The following is a 16,264-nucleotide window of genomic DNA, read 5'->3' as shown; positions in this document are numbered from 1 at the left end:
GTATCACTGCTTTACTGTTTTTGGTTGTATAGCTTTGTAGTATAGTTTAAAATTAGGGTATGTGGTATCTGAGCATTGTTCTTTTTTCTCAAGATTGCTTTTCTATTTGGCATCTTTTGTGATTCCATACAAATTTTAGAATTATATGTCATAGTTCTGTGAAAAATCCCATTGGCTTTTTGCTAAGGATTGCATTGAATCTGTATATTTTTCTGGGTGATATGGACATTTTAACTATATTAATTCTTCCCATCTATAAATTAGTACACTTTTACATTTATTTGTGTCATCTCTAATGTCTTTCATCACTTTTTTATAGCTTTCAGAGTACAAATCTTTCACATCTTTGGTTCAGTTTATTACTGGGTATTTTGTTCTTTTTGATCCAATTATAAATGGGTTTGTTTTGTAATCTTCTTTCTGGTAGTTTGTTATTAGTGTGTATGTATAGAAACACCAGAGATTTATGTATATGAATTATTTCTCCTGCAACTTTCTGAAATTATCAATGCTATTATTTTTTTTGGCATAGTCTTCAGTGTTTTTTATATACAGTATCATGTTATCTGCAAACAGTGACTATTTTACTTTTTTCTTTTTAAATTTGGAAGACTGATTCTATTTTATGTTGTCAGGCAACAATACTATTCTAAACATTAGAAAACTATAATTATTTTATAATATAAAGATATTTTTGCAGTTTCAGATTCTTTTATGATAACTGTTTTTGTGATAGTTGTGATACAATTAATCTACTTTTCCTGGTGTTATATAACATATTGCTTAACTCCTTTAGAGGTTTATTTTCCATCTAAAGGTTTGGATCACCTAGGTGAAGTTTGTATAACATTATATTATGCCAAAACTACACTAAAATATTTGCTAACTAAAAAAAATAAATTCATATCATCTGTTTTTACTCTCTATATACTGTTTCTACACTATCAGTTTATTATTTCATGCATAAAATTATGTGTCTCTAGAGAAAAAAAAACAGTAAGAGGATGAAATCACAATTTAAATGGGAGTTTGTACTCCTTTACTTATAAATAGACCAAACATATAATAGGAAAAAAAATTTACCGACTGGAATTTTGTCAGAATTAAAAAAGAGATAGTCATTGGAGATTTTCTAGTCTGGATTTTCTATCAAACGCAGCATATTTTTTTTTCCAAATATAAGAAGTTGTCAGTTCCATTCTCAGATGAGTGTAAGATAAGGGATTAATTACCTTATTGTATAGTTAGTATATTTAAAGACAGCTGTGTCTGTGTGTTTTATGTTCCACTGAGTCAGCTCTGACTTCTGGCTACCATAGGAATGAGTGATATCCACAACATCTTGCCCTCAACAGCCCTGCTCAGCTCCTATAAACTCGCACCCATGGCATTTTTATGGAGACAATCCATTTTGTACTTGGTTTGCCTCTTGTGCTGCTGTCTTTTATTTTTCCTAGCATTGTTGACTTTTCCAAAGAATCTTGCCATGTCATAATGTCCATGAAGGACAGTTTCAGTTTTGTCATATTTGCTTCTTCTAATATTTCAGGCCTGATTTGCTCTAGGACCCATTTGGTAGTCTTTCTGGCGTTCCGGGGTGTCAATAGAGCTGCCCTCCAACACCATATTCCAAATAAATGTGTGTATACATACAAATGTGTGTGTGTGTGTGTTGTTTATTGGATATGTGTATATATATCCTATCAGCCTTTTTCACTTTCCAACTTTTGCATCCATACATAGTATTACAGTAATTGGGAATGAGAGTGTGTAAATAATCTTAGCCTTTTTCCTAATGACACATTTTTGCTCTTGGTGATCTTTCCTAATTTTTCCATTACTGCTTTTTGTACCTGAGCCTTCTCTTTGATTTTTTCTTTGTAGTCTTTTATTCAAATTGATGACTGAACCAAGGTAAGCAAAATCGTAACAACTTCCATGTCTTCATTGCCTGTGTTAAAGTTGTGTGTTTCTTCCCTTGTCATGATGTTTGTGTCTCTCATGTACAAATTCACTACTGCTTTGGCACTTTTTTTCACTTTCATCAGAAATGGTTTCAAATCACTGCTACATTTTGCATATCTTGTTGATAATTCTTCCACCAATTTACACTCCTCCTTCCTCTCACCCCAGTTTTTCATATAATGTATTTTCTGCATACAGATTAAACACAGATGGAGGTAGAATGCACCCTTGTCTGATACTTTTGCCTATAGGAAACCATTCTGTTTCACCATATTCTGTCCTTACTGTGGCCTTCTGTCTTCCAATAGATGTTTCACGGCAGGACAGTCTAGGTGGAGGCATACCCTTTTTCCCAAACCCATACCTTTTCATATCAACAGAGTCAAAGACTTTACTGTAGTCTATAAAACATAGACTAATCTCTTTCTGAGATATGTTGGAACACTCCAGTGTCCAACAAATGATTGCAATTACACCTGAGTGTCTCTTTCTTTTCTGAATCCAGCATTTCTTTCTCCAAAGAAGGCAGAAGCCTTTGTTGCATCACTGGGGCATCACTTGTGTCAGAAATTAGAACAACTGTCCCGTAGTTGCTGCAGCCCTTTGCATCTCCTTTCTTGAAGATTGGGATGCATATTGAATGATTCCAGTCTGTAGGCTATAACTTTCTTTTCCATATTTGTTGGTGTAGTCTTGTTAGAATTTTGATGGATTCTGTCTCTGTAGCTTGAAGTAATTCTACGAGTATCCCATCTATCACTGGTGATTTATTTCTTCCCAATACTATCAGAGAAACTTTCATTTTGCTTTCTACAACCACAGGTGGTTCTTTATAGAAATCTTCTTCAGAGGTATCTGTCATTCTTTGTTCTTCTGTACAACTTTTCAGTGTACTGTTTCCACTTTCCATTTATTTCCTCCTGATCAGATGATGTGATTCCTTGTTGGTATCTCAGGATTCCTAGTCTAGGTTTGAATTTCCTTTTTATTTTTTGATTCTCCTGGTAGAGATCACTTGTTTTCCTATTTCTTTTTTTTTGTGGTTCTATTTTATCTTCATACATTGTATTGGGCTGGCCAAAATGTTCATTTGTTTTTTTTTCCCTGTAATGTGTCTCTAGTAGCACTTAGTTGCCTTTAACTTCATTTGAAACAATTTTGTTAGATTGTATTGTGACAGCTGTCATATCAGTGTTCATTTTTAAAAATCTTATCACAATAGATGAATTTTTATGCAGCCATTTTAATATTGAAGATGGAAGAAAATAAGCAACATTATTGGCACATTATGCTTTATTATTTCAAGAAAGGTAAAAATGCAACTGGAATGCAGAAAAAGGTTTGTGCAGTGAGTAGAGAAGGTGCTGTGACTGATTGAACATGCCAAAAGTCATTTGCAAAGTTTTGTGCTGAAGATTTCTTGCTGGACAATGCTCCACGGTCAGGTAGACCAGTTGAAGTGGATAGCCATCAAATAGAGACATTAATTAGAACAATCAACAATATACCAAGTGGGAGATAGCCAACATACTCAAAATACCCAAATCAATAAAGTTTTGGGTGAAAAGAAAAAAATGGGTCTTTGTATTTTAAGGAAAAATAACTGAATAAACATTTTGGCCAACCCAATAATAGTCCTTTTTATTTCTACATAATAGCCATTGAAAAATTGTGTTCAGGATTCTAGCCCTGTTTTGTCAGCTTTTACTTTTCCTTTGCATCTGTGTCTAACAATTTTTAATGTTTCTTCTGTCACTCATCTTGATTTTTCTTTCCTTCATTCTTCTGTCGTTGTCTTTTCACATTCTTCCTGAATAGTTCTGGTTTGAGGCCACAATTCTTCTTGTTCATGGCCAATCAAGTTTAACAATGCAAATCTGCTTTTTTATGTAGGTTTTAAATCCATCCGAACTGCTATGTACATTATATGTTGTCACTATAATTCTCTCAGTGCTCTTCTTCAGTTGTACTCTAGGTTTGATATTAACAGTCCATGGTCAGCACCACAATCTGCTCCTGGTCTTGTTTTGGCAGAGAATACAGTTTCTCCATCTCCTGCTTCCAATTACATAGTCTATTTGGTTCGATATTGGCCATCTGGTGATGTCCATGTAGTCATCTGTTCAGTTTTTTGAAACATGTGTTTGCCTTGGACAAGTTGTTGGCTTCACAGAAATCCACAAGCCAATTTTCTGCTTCATTTCTGGACTCTAGTCCATTTTTTAATGACATGCATACTGCTTTACTTCCTACTTTTGCACTCCAGTCACCTATAATTATCAGCATATCTTGTTTTTGTGTGTGATCAATTTCTCCTTGAATACTTGCATAAAAACTTTTTATCTTCTTAAGCCTACATAGTTGGAGCATAGGTTTGAATGGTGGTTCTGTTAATAGGTTTTACTAGAAGACTGATATTATTTGATCAAAACTTTCATTGTTGCCCATGTCTGTCTGTGCTATATCTTGACTCAAAATTAAAGCAACTTTGCTTCTTATGTGTTTGTCATTTCCAGAGTAGAACACTTTGTATTGTACTTTCCTGACTGGAAATGTCCTATTCCAGTTCATTTTTGTTTACTAACACTAAATACTGCAATATTTAAACATTTTCTTGCTTGCTTGACAATTTACAGTTTACCTTGGTTCATGCTTCTTACTTTCCATGCTCAAATGGCATGTTTTGTGTGGCATTGTACCTTTGTTTTACCTTTGTGCACAGCAGCCACTAGACATCATTTTGGCTTTGGTCTAGTGTGTCATTAGTCACAATTCAGTTCACATTTGTTCTCCTCCCCAATAACGGTTTGCATGCTTTCTGACCTGGGAGTTTCATCTTGCAATATTATTTTGTATTCCATTTTGGACTGTCCTATCACAGTTTTCAAGGTAAAACAAAGAGTGAATAAAATAATAAGAAAATAAAAAGCAGCAGTGGTTTACCATTGTCTTCTGTTGTGCAGTGTGTGGATCCAAACAGAAGTTGTTGTACCTATATTTATAAAATTCTACCCCATTGACTAAAAATATGCAATGCAAATACTTTCCTAATTTCTGAATTCTGCCTTTTTCAGCTACAAAAATCACTTCTATCTCAAGACACACTTTCAAACATTGATGGTGCATTTTCTCATTTTTTTTCTGAAAATTTTCTTTTATAAGTTAAATATTCTCTCACTTTGCCCTGGGATTATTTCAAATCACTGCTTGAAAAAAAATACATGCCATACAACTCAAGCATTCTGTGATGTCCTAGGCACCTGATGTTTTATGGTTAACATAAAACATGGGTGTTTTTGCTGTTATATTACTTTCTTTAACACCATTCTTGTGTCCATTCAAACCTCTTACAGAGACCCTTCCCAAAACTTCCTTTTAGCAACTCCAAACATAAACCAAGGTAGCTCCCTATGAAATGTTTTTGAAGATTTCTGATGCTCTAAGATGAGTATATCCCTTTTAAGACATTGTACGAAAACCACCTTTGTTCTTACCCCAGCAGAGGCATCTCCTCTGTCTCATTGTTTCTTATCTGTCTTTTCACTACCGTCTTTTCCTTCACTTCCATATCTTCCTTCTTCTTCATTAGTTCCCACTTGCAGAACCAGGTGTGGGGTCGAATATGCACACTAAACACTTATTTAGTCACTCAGCTGAATAAGAAGCCATTTATTTAACATAATCCACCATGTTTAAAATGAGGGATGCATGCGTATGTGTGTGTTTGCATGTGTGTGTGACTGGAATGTAATTCTCTTAATATGTCAATGATCTGATCAGCTTCCAATTTTTAAAAACTAACTCATATGCAGCAAATCTAATCTTAGGCACTTTAAATTTATTAGGTTATGTAATTGTCTCAGTAGCCCAGTCTTTTAGGTTCTTTTAAAATCGCCATGTAAGCCTTGGCCAGGTGACTCAGTTGGTTGGAGCAACATCCGGTCGCCAAAAGGTGGTGGGTGGGATCCCTAGTTGGAGCACATGTGAGAGGCAACTGATCCATGTTTCTCTCTCACATTCATGTTTTTCTCTCTCTCTCTTTCCCTTCCTCTCTCTCTAAAATCAGTAAAAACCATATCCTTGTGTGAGGATTTAAAATAAATCCCCGTGCAAATAAGGAAACCAAAGAACAGGGAAGTTAAGTAATTTTTCTGGTGAGAACTCAGGTTTTAACTGCAAAGTATAATATGTAAATTCTACAGGGTAACTTAAAGCCAACAACATATCAAGTTGACCACAGAAACTTCTTTAAGGAGAAAATGAGCCTTTCTGTACTCAGATACATTTATGATCAGCAGTGGTGCAGTTAGAGTTTACATAAACTGCTACAGCTGATTTAAAGGACAAGGTTCATCAAGGAACAAGGTAGAGCAGGACCCAGGGCAGAGCTGTTACATTCATCCTCTAGGAGTCTGCAGTAATTCTTTAGAAGCATAATTGGAAACCACCCAGTTTTCTTCCTCTTAGCTTGCATGCATTTTATCAACTTATTAAACAAACAAGAAATTCTTCTAAAGGGGCTATAACATCAGCCAAGGTAAATACCCCTTGTTACCTTGATTGGAAAAGATGGGACAAACTTAAAACTAATATTTAAACCCATATCTAAGGGAATAAATTTTAGTGACACATTTTATGGGGGACCGTGAAGTCTACATTCTAAATAAAAACATTAAATATCATTATGTGGTGTTTCCAAAATATAGTTTGTTACCTACAAGCAGATTTACTTTCTGCAGTTTAGTTTGTTTTACACTGGGGGTTAAAACACAGGTGATGGAAGAGGCCAGGCAGGTGACATGCCAGACTGAAAAATACCAGATGGAGAGTGGGGCAGACAGGGGAGCCACTGCCTATCTAGGAGAAATAGTTGCCTTCAAGCTCTAGTTAATTTTGACTGTGAGAGGATTTGGAGCTAGTATCATCAAATCTCCCAGGTCTCCAAGCTAAGTCAACACTTTATGTGTGGGGGAGAGCTATATTGAGCCTGTGTGAGATGCCGGCCTTCAAACTGTGGTTTAAGAAGTGTGTTTCATCCTATACCCTGTTTCTCATATTCTGTCTGCACTTTCACCACCAGTTTCAATGTCCTAATGAAAAATACTAAGATTCATCCTGTGCAATCTTCTATAGGCAAGGCATGGTCAAGGCATTTTATAATATGCATTAATTAAACATACATTTCAGTTTACCTCCATTTTACAGAGAAGTAAATTGTCCCTTAGGCAGGAAGCAGCACAATACCCACTGACTCATCATACCATGTTGCCTCTTCCAAGACATGCCAATTATGAAGTAGACGAACACCCACCACCAGTAAAACTAGATACTCCTGCTGGATTGTCACCCAATGAAAGACATAAAACCTATGAGCACCCTACCACTTAGTTGTCAAATTATTTTAAATTATTGACCTTAATTTTTTCCTAGTTCATGATATTAAATATGATTCAGATGTTTGCAGTTGAATGTGTATTGGTGCTTTGACTTAGTTATCAGTATAACTATTTTCAGTTATATTGATATCATTTGGCTCTAAGAGTATGAATGGGGCTATGTCAGAGTAAATTATATTCAGGCAAATGATCCATTTTTAATTTTCAATTTCATATTTTTAATGAAATTTATTTTATATGCAGTTTCAGGTTCACAGAAAAATTGAGTAGAAAATACAGAAAGTTCCCACATACCCCTACCCCCACATATGCACAGCCTCTCCCACAACCAACTTCCTGCCACAGAGAAATATTTGTTAAAATCAATAAGCCTACATATGCATATCTTTATCACCCAAAGTCCATACTTTACATTAGACTTAATTCTTGGTGATGTACATTCATGGGTTTTGACAACTATATAATGACATGGATCCACCATGATAGCCTCATACAGATGCTACCCTAAAATACCTCTGTGCTGTGTGGATTCAGCTTTTCTTCCCCCACCCCCAGGCAACCACAAATCTTTTAATCATCTCCACAGTTTTGCCTTTTCCAGATGTCACATAATTGGAATCATACAGTACATGGCTTTTTCAGATTGGCTTTTTTTCACTTAGTAATAAGAATTAGAGGTCTCTTGCTGTCATTTCATGGCTCTTTATAGCTCATTTCCTTTTAGTGCTGAATAACACTCCAGTGTCTGGATGTACCAGAGTTAACTTATTCATCCATGGACACAATTGCTTCCAAGTTTTGACAAAGAAAAATAAACCCATTGTAAACATCCTTGAGCAGGTTTTTGGGTTCACATGAGTTTACAGATCATTTGGGAGCACAATTACTGTATCATATTGTAAGATTATCTTTAATTTTAAAGCAACTGTCACACTGTTTTCCAAAATTGGTTTTATCAATTTCTATTTCCACCATCAATGAATAAGAGTTTCTGTTGATTTAAATTCATTTGGTATTGTCAGTATTTTTGATTTTAGCTATTTTAATAGGTGTATAGTGGTATTTTATTGTTTTTTTTTTTAATTTGCCATTCTTTTAAGGTGATGCAGAGTATCATTTTATATGCTTATTTTCTATCATATCTTCTTTGCTAAGGTATCTCTTCAAATATTTTGCCTATTTTTTAAATAGAGTTTTTCTTATTTTTGAGTTTTAAATGTTCTTTGTATATTTTGGGATACAGTACTTTATCAGATATCTCTTTGAAAACAATTTCTTTTAGCCTGTGGCTAGTCTTCTTATTATCTTGACATTATCTTTTACAGAAGTTTTTAAATTTTAATGAAGTACAATATTTCAATTCTTTCTTCTGTGGATCAAGATTTTGGTATTGTATCTAAATAGTCATCATCATACCAAAGGCCATGTGTATTTTTTCTCTCTTCCACAAGTTTTAAACTTTTGTGTTTTATACTTCGCTTTATAAACAATTTGATAATTTTTGAGAAGGATGTAAGGTCTGTATCTACATTCTTATTTTTTTATAGGTGGCCCTTTTAGTTCTTTTTTTGCATCATTTGTTGAAACAAATGATATTTGTTCTTTGTCAGAGATGAGACAACTGTTTCTGGGCTCTTCTTTGTTCCATTGATCTATTGGTCTGTCCTTTCACCAATACCACACTGTCTCGACTACTGTCTCTTCTAGTAAGTCTGGAAGTCATATAGTGGCAGTCTTCTAAGTTGCTTTTTCTACAATATTGTATTGGATACTCTGTTTTTCTGTGCTCACCACATAAGATGTAGAATCACTATTTCAATATTCACAAATTACTGCTGGGATTTTGACTTAGATTTCATTAAATCCATTGATCAAGTTGGGAATAACTGCCATATTGATAATGCTGAGTCTTCCTTTCCATGGACATGGATGAGCTCCTCAATTATTTAGTTACTCTTTCACCTGTTTTATCAGAATTTTACAGTTTTCCTCATGTAGACCTCTTATATATTTTTGTTAGATTTATGCCTAAGTGTTTCAGGTTGTGGATGCTAATGTAAATGGTATTATGTTTTTAATTTCAAATTTCAATTATTCACTGCTGGTAATATAGGAAAGAGGTTGACTTTTGTATACTAACTTTATATCTTATAACTTTGCTATAACTGATTATTAGTTATAGGTTAGTACATAATTTTTCATATGTCAGAATGAAGTTAATGACACTGAAATGAGAAACAACCCCGTGTGCAGACAAGTCAGTACAAACCACCGAGGAGTGAAGGACTGCATCTGGCTGCATCCACTCAACTATCTGACAAAATGTCTTATGTAGTATTCACTTATTCCCAATACTCTGTTCTTTTTCAAAAGTCTGTCTCTCCAAGGTACTTCATGGTATCTTAAATTGAGCTGTTCTGGGTCAGTGTGAAAAATATTAATGGCCCTGTGAAGCATAAACAGACCTTCAGATTGAAACATTGTTTCAGCTTTAGCAATGATTGGTAACCCAACAAAGTACTGTTGGGTATTCCCAGATGCTTTGTGAGTAGAATTATAGGCAATTATACAATATTATTTGAAAAAAAAGAATAAGTTGCAGTCTGTGACTTTTGTGTTTTCCTTTTGCCAGTGTTTGTGTAACATCCTGGCACATATCACCACTTAGAATAACTAAGTGGAGATGGTGACCAAGTCTACTAACCTACATATTTATCTTTCTATGACAGTTATATAGGGCTCTATAGGATAAACTCTGTGCTATATCCATAAGTTATATACATAAGTTTCAGTCATCAAGTTTAAATAGAAACTCTGGTTTAACTTAGTAGTTACCATCTTATTTATACCTGTCCTGTTGACCACTAATGGGGAGAAGTCATACATCCATCCACATTGTTTACAGGACAAATTCATGGCCTCAACATAATACAGGCATGGAATAGTGACAAGTAATACTCTTAAAGTTCAATTTGTCACAGGTCAGTTTCTCCAGAAGGTGAATTGTGAGACTGAAGTCTATGTGCAAAGATTATAGTAGAAAAATTCTCTTATAACTATAATTCTGAGGGGTTGGAAGCACTGGAGCTGCAATAGCTCTTCAGAGTTGAGGGCTGAAAACAGGGTGTGAGACCCTCATGTTTATTAGTGTCTCATCTTTTCTCTTCTATTTCCAATAAAAAATTCATTCTTTTTATAACTTTCTGAAATTCAACAGTACAATGACAAAATGAGGCACTCGGGTCAAATATTAATCCTAATTCTACCATTAAGTAACCAGATGATCTATAAAATTACTTTATGTCTCTTGAATTAAATTTTGTCATCTGTAAAATCAAAGGAGATAGTAATAATTTTATGGAATCTAAAATGCTCAGAATGTGCCTAAATAATCATAGATGAGATGAAATGATAAAAATACTCTTATTAATACAATATTTGGAGGCACAAATATAGTCTCTATAAGTAGTATAAGGTTTAAGATAAGGGGGTGGATTTTCAGAAGTTCATCATTAAATTCCCTCTGTATTAATTCATATTTGAAACATTCCCTAATAAAAAAGCCCTATATAATTTTTAAACAGTGTCACTTCAATCAATTTAATAAAAAGGTAAAAGTAAATATATGATATCACTAAAGAATGATCTCTAAAATATAAAAAAATACATAAAATGATGTGATCCTAAGTGTAGTTTCTACATTTTGTTTATAAAAATATTCATCAAGGGATAATATAAAACTAAAAGATGACAGATCATTTTCTCAGTCTACTCTCTAAACCACACCATATATTCCATCATGTGAGCTCACGCACACACAAACACACCCCCAACCACAATAGAAACATCCCAAGAATTTCAAGATTACTAATACTGACAGTTTGGAATTTTTTTCTCATTTTTAAAAGGTAATGTTGTTGTTCCACTTTGTCACCTCCTGAAAAATAGCACTACTGACTTCATATTCACAGGTAATAGCATTACTGACTTCATCTTTCCAGGTCATTAAACTTGATTGACTTCTGTCTATTCTAGTAATTTAGGATTCCCATAAACCCATGGCTTATCCTTGTAAATGTGGTGCTGTTTTAGATGCAAATTAAAATAAAAAAGTACATGTTTATTTTGCATTTTTAAGAAAACATCCCTATACTTTTTACTCTACTGCATGAAATGTGCTATTTTTATTATTTTTATTACCAACTTTTCTCTATTACATTAAGAATTTGTTGGGGATTGGGAACTTAACATCTTTTTAATTATTTATTTTTTTAGCAATTAACATAGTATCTGACACAGAACAGATGCAAAGTGAATTTTTATTAAAACAAATTTAATTCTATTTTACTTCTCAATTTTTGCTCCTACATTTTTCTTTCTTCTCCCATCTTTTTCTCTGGCCACTTATTTATCTTATAAAAGACTACTGCTGTGCTATTTTGTCATCTTTTAAAAAACAGTACCCCATGGCTCTGTAAACACAGGTTTGAAGACTTTTTCCAGGACATTAAGCTTTTATTGACTTGTAGGTCTAAATTAGTAAGTTAAGATGGCTTTCAACCATTATCTTTCTCCTGGGCTCATCCTCATTGTTGACCTTGGGTTTTTCTTTTTCTTTTCAAGGTGGTCATTTATCATTACTTGACAGCAAGGTTCAATGAATAACAGAACAATTCCTTTAATAGTTGCAGAATGGAAACAATAATAATGGTTATATAAAACAGAATAACAAGTTTTAACATAGAAAACAAGTTAGTGAAATGTGAAATAAAAATAAACATATCTTCAGTGAGATATTTTATATAAATATTATTTAATGTATTAAAAGATAGATTAATTGATCAATATACATTCATTGTCTTCTGATTGTGTGTGTTGAATACACTATTTAGACTCTTCGGTGACTTTTTCAGACCATAGATGAATTTTTCAAAAGATACCTAGATTATTATGAAATTTAGGGAATAATATACAAAAGGAATACATTCTCATCTTACTAATGAATTATTATGTGTGTCAATAATTCAGTAAAACAATGGCATATCAGAAAAATACAGAAGTATCTATGAAGTTTGAAAGGACAATAGAAATATATGCTCTATAGAACAATGAACAGCATTATGTCACATTTGTATTTCTAGTGTATCCTTAAAGTCTTAGTCCACTTGGGCTGTTACAACAGAATACCTTAGCCTGGGGGGCTTATGAGCAACACAAATTTATTTCTCACAGTTCTAGAACCTGGGAAGCCCAAGATCAAAGTGCTGGTAAACTCAGTGTCTGGATAGAGCCTGCATTCTTGTCATAGACTGCCATCTTCTGTGTCCTTACATGGCACAGTGTGTGAGGGAGCTCTCTTTAGTGAAGGAATTAATCCCATTCATAAAGGCTCCACTCTTATGAACAAAGCACCTCCCAATGACCATCACATCCCTAATACCACCACAGTGGGTGTTAGGATTTCAACATATGAATTTTGAGAAAGACAAGTATTGCGTCTATTGAGACTTATACGAGAACTAACTATTCAGACAGTAGGCTGTTTTTGTTCTTCCCCTCTCCCTCCATGAGAAAATATTAAACCAACTGAGATGTGATTGTATTAGGGAAGGAAACTGGATAAAAAACCTTTAATATTTATCTTTGATGGTAAACCTTATTCTTTCCTGTCAAGCTTCTCTTTCTATGCTGTTATTTTTTGAGGGGTAGTGTTTGATCCCCAATTAGTTGTAAGAAGTGTTTAAAGAATGTTCACTACATAATTAGTATACATAAAGAAAATTCTATGACATGTTTTTCTAAACATTATTCACAGAAAATGCATATAAATTGGAGAGAAATAATTCTCAGACACGTCTATTCAGGTGAACAGGAAAACATAACCTGCCAGAAAGTTGTTTAAATAGCATTGATTTATTAATAACAAAAGAAAAATAGACAATAGAAATCAAGCAACAGTCACTTCAAGGTAGGAGACTTATCAGACACACCTAGTAGAAATTTTTATGAGACTTCAAAGGTGTAGGAGCTTTCTAAGGTAAAAGACCTCCTTAACATACTGTCTCAGAGAGGTAGGTGGCCCTAGAATGACTGAGGGTATAGAGTCAATTGCTTAAGGCTTGAATAGTTGTAGATAAAACATACTAAGTAACAGCAGTGATGTAAACATCACCCTTAGGAAATTTTATGAAATTGGAAATTCTCTCATATATTTATATTGCATTTAAGAGTTATCAATGGTTGCTATTTTGTGAGAAATTAACAAATTCTTTCACTATCTCTCTGGGAAATAGAAATCTTATTGGTGTTTTCTCATTTAAGCTTTATTTTGACAAAGATTAAGACAACTTCCTTTATGAAACACACAAATGATATGAATGAAACACTATGTTGGATGAAGGATATGTACACAAACATGCATTTTCTCTGCTCTTGAAGAATTGCAAACTGAAAGAGCAGACATAACCCAACACAGAATACAGACTGACACATGATGGAACGCAGATCCTGCCCCTGGGCTGTGGGGATTGAGAGGAGGACTGCATTAAGTCTGGGAAAATTCTCATGGTGGCAGAGGAATTTGAGTTGAAATTTCTGTCTTGGAAAATCTGGATTTAAGATGGATTAATATTCTGGGGGTAATGGATTATAAAGACCCAAACACTAAATCAGGAAGAGAAAGGTGTACTCATATACAAGAGATTTTGTTCTGGTTGCTTAAAACTAAAATTCAGTGAGAAGGAAGAATAATAGCTACTTTGGAGTGGAGCTGTGGAAAGACTTTAATGAACAAGTTATGAACCTGGTTTAAGAATGGAAATAGGAAGTGTTACTGTTTATGATAATAAATAACTATAGTTAAATTGATATTACTTTGATATATAAAATAAAAAGCAGATTTTTGTTAGTGACAAATGCTTACAAAAACTGTAAAGTTTTGATTTTGTAAATATATCTAAATCTAATTTTTTCACTGTCACCCTACATGAAATTTCACTTGATTTATTTACTGCAGGTTTGAACCTGTGAGCAAAGGTACTGGAAAATGTTCAACTATATTTTTTGTTGCACTGACATGATCGATTTTGGCATTTTAAACAAATATTTAGAATTTGAGGGTACTGAGATAATTCACTATGGATGGAATCTCCTTGGATCTTCTCTGTTAGAACATTTCAGCATCAATTGCAATGAATGGCCTCAGGATGTGGTTTAGGATAGATAGTATTATGAAAAATTGCTATGAAGAGTAACTTCCATTATACTTTCCCAAAAGTTCAGTGGGGTTATTGAAAAAGAAACACCTCGGTATAACTATAGTCATTGTTCTGGTGAAACCTCACTGGCAGGTGATATCATTTGGCTCATCCTAGTTATCAACTAAGTCATCTCTCTAAGTTGTTACTGAACTATTTCTAGAAGCATGTTTCTGGAAATTCTCCCTTGTTGCTTTTCAGCTATTTCTAGGGCTTTTCAGTACAGTGATGTCAGAATAAGAATAAAAACATTTTGTTCCCCAAAATGATGTGTGTTTATATGCACTTCAAAAAATGTATCCAAAATTCTGCATTTCATGACCTTGGTAAGATATACTCTAAAAAGTCTCCCTAAAATGTCATTTCTGAAGATGCCACAAGAAGGAAACTTCATTAAAAATTTCAACAGAAGCAATACAAACTTCAGATACTAAATCCAATGGAATCACTTTGAAGATAAACTTGAAAAAATGTAATATATCCTTCAGCTTTTCAAGAATTACATGTGCCGATGTTCAAGAAAGTGTGATGGATAATGTACCTTTTAGCATTTATTTCAAATTTTACTTGGAAAAGAAAAAAAACTTTTAGGTATTAGTTTTAAAACATTAAATAATTATAATGAAGGAAGATATAATGTTGTCACTACCCATTTTCCTTGCCCTCCTATTACTGAACGTATCTTGGATTCAGGAAATTAATTCTCACCCTCAGCTGTCACCCCTATCTCTCTTTAACTTTAACTCTCATGCATCTACATTTAAGATTAAATGAAAAATAAAAATATTATTTTTAAATGAGACTATATGTACATATAGTTATTTGTAACTGGATAATAAAACCACAGTTATATTACTGAATCAAATATCTCATCTATTTTTTTTAATTAGTCCTTGTGGTATAGGCCTGAAGGCAGAACATGGGAAAGTCAAAGCAAGTACATGAATTCAAGAGGAAAGATGTAGGCCCTTAAAGAATAATTAGTGGAAATATGATATTTTTCACCAGATAGGATCTTAGTGACCACTGGAATTGTGCTTTGAAATACATCTTATCTGAAATGGAAAATAAAAAACCCTATAAAATAAAAATATAATTTAGAGAACAGATTTATTTGAGTTGATAAAAAGGCAAATATGAGTTTGAGATATTCTAGATATACATCAATTATCTTCTTTTTAGTTTAGAAATAAACTGAAATGCTATTTTATTTTTAAAAATTAATTTACTTCTGTTACATATTCATCATTTTATTCAAAATTATAATGTAGATGTTTAACAAATGAATATAATGTCAACATAATTAATTGAAAAATTATTCATTTTCCTAGTAGTTTGTAGAAAAACTAGTATTTAGTGATATGGCAACAGAAAGCATAGTGTAAGTTAGTATCTGAGATTTACACACATACATACTCATAGAATAATCCAGAACAATAAATTAAGAAGGAAAAGAAGGAGAAAAGAAATTCATGAACAGGATTTTTGAGCGATCTCGTTTTTGCCTAACAGAAATTAAGAAAAAAGCCATTCCTATGCGTCCAAATGTTCATAGCAGCACAATTTACAATAGCCAAGTGCTGGAAGCCACCTAGATGCCCATCAGCAAATGAATGGATCAAAAACTATGGTACATTTACACAATGG

General features: G+C 33.5%; 1 pseudogene; it reads left to right on the top strand.

Moving 5' to 3' along the window:
• The window catches only part of LOC123813427, a 70,581-nt pseudogene that overhangs the window by 53,409 nt on the left and 908 nt on the right, over positions 1 to 16,264 (top strand).

This window comes from Phyllostomus hastatus, unplaced genomic scaffold, assembly GCF_019186645.2.
Source record: "Phyllostomus hastatus isolate PE091 unplaced genomic scaffold, TTU_PhHast_1.1 phas_contig_152, whole genome shotgun sequence".
Lineage (NCBI taxonomy): Eukaryota > Metazoa > Chordata > Mammalia > Chiroptera > Phyllostomidae > Phyllostomus > Phyllostomus hastatus.
This window is presented reverse-complemented; position numbering and strand designations above follow the sequence as displayed.